Below are 6,000 nucleotides of genomic sequence, written 5' to 3'. Positions count from 1 at the left end.
AGGCAGAGAGGAATGAGTCAAAGGTAGACGTGGGGAGGTTAAAGTCGCCCAGAACTGTGAGAGGTGAGCCGTCCTCAGGAAAGGAGCTTATCAAGGCATCAAGCTCATTGATGAACTCTCCGAGGGAACCTGGAGGCGATAAATGATAAGGATGTTAAGCTTGAAAGGGCTGGTAACTGTGACAGCATGGAATTCAAAGGAGGCGATAGACAGATGGGTAAGGGGAGAAAGAGAGAATGACCACTTGGGAGAGATGAGGATCCCGGTGCCACCACCCCGCTGACCAGAAGCTCTCGGGGTGTGCGAGAGCACGTGGGCGGACGAAGAGAGAGCAGTAGGAGTAGCGGTGTTGTCTGTGGTGATCCATGTTTCCGTCAGAGCCAAGAAGTCGAGGGACTGGAGGGAGGCATAGGCTGAGATGAACTCTGCCTTGTTGGCCGCAGATCGGCAGTTCAGAGGCTACCGGAGACCTGGAACTCCACGTGGGTCGTGCGCGCTGGGACCACCAGATTAGGGTGGCCGCGGCCATGCGGTGTGGAGCGTTTGTATGGTCTGTGCAGAGAGGAGAGAACAGGGATAGACAGACACATAGTTGACAGGCTAGAGAAGAGGCTACGCTAATGCAGAGGAGATTGGAATGACAAGTGGACTACACGTCTCGAATGTTCAGAAAGTTAAGCTTACGTAGCAAGAATCTAATTGACTAAAATGATTAAAATGATAGAGTACTGCTGGGGTAGGCTAGCTGCGTTGTTGACACTACCCTAATCAAGTCGTACCGTTGAGTGTGAAGTTTCTACAATGCTGCTTATCGGGAGCTAGCTGGCTAGCTAGCAGTGTTGGTTACGTTACGTTGCGTTAGGAGAACGACAATAGCTGGCTAGCTAACCTAGAAAATCGCTCTAGACTACACAATTATCTTTGAAACAAAGACGGCTATGTAGCTAGCTATGTAGCTAGCTATCAAACAAATCACACCGTTGGGACTGTAATGAAATGAAATGAAAAAGTGATACTACCTGTGGAGCGACGCGGAATGCGACCGGAATGCGAAAGTTCTATTCAGTAGACGTTGGCTGGCTATTGGCTAGCTAGGAGTGTCTCCTACGTTAAGGACGACAAAATAGCTGGCTAGCTGACCTCGGTGAATTAAGATAATCACTCTAAGACTACACACTCTAAACTACACAATTATCTTGGATACGAAGACAGCAAAGACAACTATGTAGCTATCTAATACTACACTAATCAAGTCGTTCGGTTGAGTGTGATAGTTACTACAGTGCTACGGTAGCCGGTGAACGTATGCTAGCTGGCTAGCTGCTAGGCAGATAGGAGGGCGACGAAATACGATAATAACGCAATTATCACTCTAAGACTCCACACTCTAAGCTACACAATTATCTTGGATACGAAGACAGCAAAGACAACTATGTAGCTAGCTATGTAGCTAGCTAACACTACACTAATCAAGACGTTCAGTTGAGTGTGATAGTTACTACAGTGCTACGGTAGACGGTGAACGTGTTGGACAGATAGGAGACGACAGATAGGAGACGACGAAATACGATAATTACGCAATTATCTTTGATACAACGACGACTATGTAGCTAGCTAAGAGGAAATTGCTAAGATTAGACAAATCAGACCGTTGTACTATAATGAAATGTAATGAAAAAGTTATACAACCTGCAGACCGAAGCGCGGATGCGACCAGATCGCTCCAACCCGGAAGTCTAGAACCACTACTTTATTGGGGGTGTCTTGCTAATTGCCTATAATTTCCACCTGTTGTCTATTCTATTTGCACAACAGCATGTGAAATTTATTGTCAATCAGTGTTGCTTCCTAAGTGGACAGTTTGATTTCACAGAAGTGTGATTGACTTGGAGTTACATTGTGTTGTTTAAGTGTTCCCTTTATTTTTTGAGCAGTGTATATATATTCCTGTATTACACTTAAATTAGCTAAAATGTCAGTAAACATATTTTCACTTTGTCATCAGGTGTATTGTGTGTAGATGGGTGAATATCTTTTAAAATATTTAATCAATTTTGAATTCAGGCTGTAACACAACAAAGTGGAATAGGTCAAGGGTTAAGAATACTTTCTGAAGGCACTGTATAGAAATAAATAGAAAAACATAAAATGCAGCTAATTTTCTGTCATTCCCGCTTCAGTTTTAAGTGACTTTGTTAGCTGTGCAGTGGCTAGGTCCTCTGAACAGTGTCCTGGCCAGGGAGCAAATGTTCTATGCCAGTCTAAATCATGCATCATTACCTCATTGTTATGGATGTAGCCCTAAAAAATCACTAGAAAACAGCTTAAACAAATGCAGCTACTTTGCCATTATTCTGTCTGCACTGTTTAATGTCTTAGCGGAAGTTGGCTCGATAAGAACGTTGCCAGCCATCATGTTAATGGAACATCTGAAATTAACGACTGGGTTGTATCCATAGATTTAGAACAAAGGGACTGGGTTGTATCTCTGGCAAGCGAACCGATGGAATGAACGACCAGCTGGCTTGGGAAGCAAGCCTAGATTTGTGTCGGGACTATATGTTCTAGAGACTTACCGAGAAAGACTCACAGCTGTAATCGCTGCCAAAGGTGATTCTAACATGTATTGACTTATGTAAATAAGCTATTTCTGTATTTCATTTTCAAGTGGGCTAACTGCCTTGTTCAGGGGCAGAACAATAGATTTTTACCTTGTCAGCTCAGCGAATCAACCCAGCAAAGTTTCGGTTACTGGCCCAACGCTCTAACCACTAGGCTACCTGTAGGTTAGAATAAAAATCTGTCATCCATTTTGTTATTCAGGCTGTAACACAACAAAATGTGGAATAAGTCAAGGGGTATGAATATTTTCTGAAGGCACTGTATTCTCCAAACACCAGCTTCTTGGGCATTATCACTTGATTATGGTCTAGGCTAATAAGAGTGACTAATTTTGATGATGTCATCACCCCAACCTCATAACATGATGTTGCATCTGGGCTTCATGCCTGAGGGCCCACTGTGCATTAGACTGCATACATGTTGTTTGGCTCTGTGTGCATCATATTGGCATTACAACAAAGATCTGATTTCCTTCTGCTTGTTGCTTTCTCTCTCCCCCACTTTCTCTTTACTCCGTTATTTCCCTTTATCTCTTTCTCTCTCTCTCGTCCCTGTCTCCCTCTCTCTTCCCCATCTCTTTCCATCCATCCCGCCATACATTAAGTAACATGCAATTATCAACAAAATAACAACTTTCGGGAATTGGCTGTCGCTAATAATGTTTGTCGCGCTCAAGTTTCAGTTCATGCTGTACCTTTCCTCTCCCCTGTCATGTTACATTCGAATTCTAACAAGCTTTATCGGCATCACAGGAAAAGCCAATGTTGTCAAAGTGATTTATAGTGTCCTATCACTTCACATAGAAAAGGAAAAAGCAAATACAGATGTCACGAGAGACATTGCTCTCTCTCTATTCTCTCTCTTTCTTTCCCCTTTACCAAAAATATTATATCTCTCTCTTGATATCATCACATGTTTTCAGGCATACACCACAGTATAACCTTAAATTGAATTGTTTGCCCTATTCAACTGGTAAAATACTTCAAACAGTGTGATACTTGTTAAGCCTATGTTGTTAGCATATTCCTATACTGGCTTTTAAGTAGAACATATGAATTCTTAATAGAGAAGCTTTGTTCCATTATGCACACTGGCATACCACTTACAGTGAATACATTTTTTGGACATGCATTCTCTGTGGTATGCTAGTATGGACAGTGGGATGTAACCAAGCCTCACTTCATCCCCTCCACACAGGTGTACATGCGGAGCACAGACTACTACTGCACCCTGATGAATTCCCAGGCTAACCTGGCTGAGCTGCCCCCCCCCCCCCCAAAAGACACCCCCCTCCCCTCATGCCCTAGTTACCATGGCAGCCCATTCCAGTTAAACTGTCACCAGAGCCAAGGATAAGGTAGGTAGGCAGGCGGCAGGCAGGCAGCTGGCTGGCATAAAAAAACATATCTACTCAGTCAACTGTGTTTGAACTAGCCTGGTTGCATTGTAACCAATGAAAGAGTCCCAAAAGTGCAAACCCAGCCCATCTGACCTGGCTCACTCTGTGAGCATGGATCTTTCACATCCATTTCCCTTACCAATAGGCCATTTGAGATGTGACTGTGAGCATGGATCTTTCACATCCATTTCCCTTACCAATAGGCCATTTGAGATGTGACTGTGAGCATGGATCTTTCACATCCATTTCCCTTACCAATAGGCCATTTGAGATGTGACTGTGAGCATGGATCTTTCACATCCATTTCCCTTACCAATAGGCCATTTGAGATGTGACTGTGAGCATGGATCTTTCACATCCATTTCCCTTACCAACAGGCCATTTGAGATGTGACTGTGAGCATGGATCTTTCACATCCATTTCCCTTACCAATAGGCCATTTGAGATGTGACTGTGAGCGTGGATCTTTCACATCCATTTGAGATCTGTGAGCGTGGATCTTTCACATCCATTATAGGCCATTTGAGATGTGACTGTGAGCATGGATCTTTCACATCCATTATCCTTACCAACAGGCCATTTGAGATGTGACTGTGAGCATGGATCTTTCACATCCATTTCCCTTACCAATAGGCCATTTGAGATGTGACTGTGAGCATGGATCTTTCACATCCATTTCCCTTACCACTAGGCCATTTGGCAGTAGGATGGAAACGGCGATAAAAACAAAACAAAGGGCCGCTAATAAAGCAAAGCTGTAAACTGAGTTTACATTAATTTTACTAGACACGTTTGACATAGGACATAGACATGACATAGCATGTTCAGACTTGGATTTTTGTCTTGGATTTGACAAGCTGCTTCATAGTAGACATGACATAGCATGTTCAGACTTGGGTCAAATTCATAGCAGTATGTCAACACATTTCAAATACAGCTTGAGCTTGATTGAGTTGCCCGATCCAATTGAATCAAATAGAATAGTCCCAAAATGGAAAACTCCAAGATATACCAAGTACACCTCAAAGACTTTTATGAGTTTGTTGACAACTTGCTGTTTATGTCATTGTTTTAATGTTTGTCCCGTCATTTCAAGTCATATCATGTGATAGAAATGCTTTGAGCAATATGCCATGAAACCCTTTTCCTCCCAACCCTGTCTCTCCCTACTCATCTTGTCCCATAAATACATGTTGACTCACTTGCTACTTGTGTTTGTTATCCAAAGACTGAATTAATGTTTCATTGTCACAAAGACCTTGTTAGTTATTTTGGTGTGACATCAAGTCCTCAGCGATATTCTCAGTCAGTTTTCTCTGTCGTCTTCCAAAAAGCTGCTCAACGCAATTTCTCTCACCTTCTCAGAGCTGTTAATTAACCACAGGATTGAATTCAACTGAAAAGGTTTTAATTAAACTGAGTGCCATCATGATTCCTATTAAGGAGTAATCTGGCAATTTATGGAGGCGTCCATTGGTACGTTTTACTACCCTCTGGTGGGAACATGGAGTAACTGAAAAATTGTGTCACCCCTTGGTACGTCTCAATATTCATAAGTGGTTTCCTCTCCTTGTGTCATTCGATGGGATCTGAAGGAATTGAGCAGCTGAAAGCCTAATAGGTTGTAAAAGGTGTAATATGTTGGAATTGCTCCGCCATTACCTGATTGCTAAAATTCGATCATGTTCGCCTGATTTCAGTTGACGTGACATCAAGCAATATATAGTATATAGAGAATCATTGTACAATCTAAACTGCTGTGAAATATGTTTTCAATAACCAAAAATATTGCATTGTCAGCTGTTTGAAGCTGGTGTGCAAAACTGAAAGTAAAAAGAGCAAAAGCAAAACTTTAGGACTGGAAGCATATAATTAGCACACACAGAGCAGATCTACTGCTAATCAGACTTGCTTTCAATGATAATGACATATCTACAACTCACATTTCTGTGTGAATTTGGTCAGGTCACACACAAAGC

This window comes from Oncorhynchus nerka, linkage group LG16 (genome assembly GCF_034236695.1).
Source record: "Oncorhynchus nerka isolate Pitt River linkage group LG16, Oner_Uvic_2.0, whole genome shotgun sequence".
Lineage (NCBI taxonomy): Eukaryota > Metazoa > Chordata > Actinopteri > Salmoniformes > Salmonidae > Oncorhynchus > Oncorhynchus nerka.
This window is presented reverse-complemented; position numbering follows the sequence as displayed.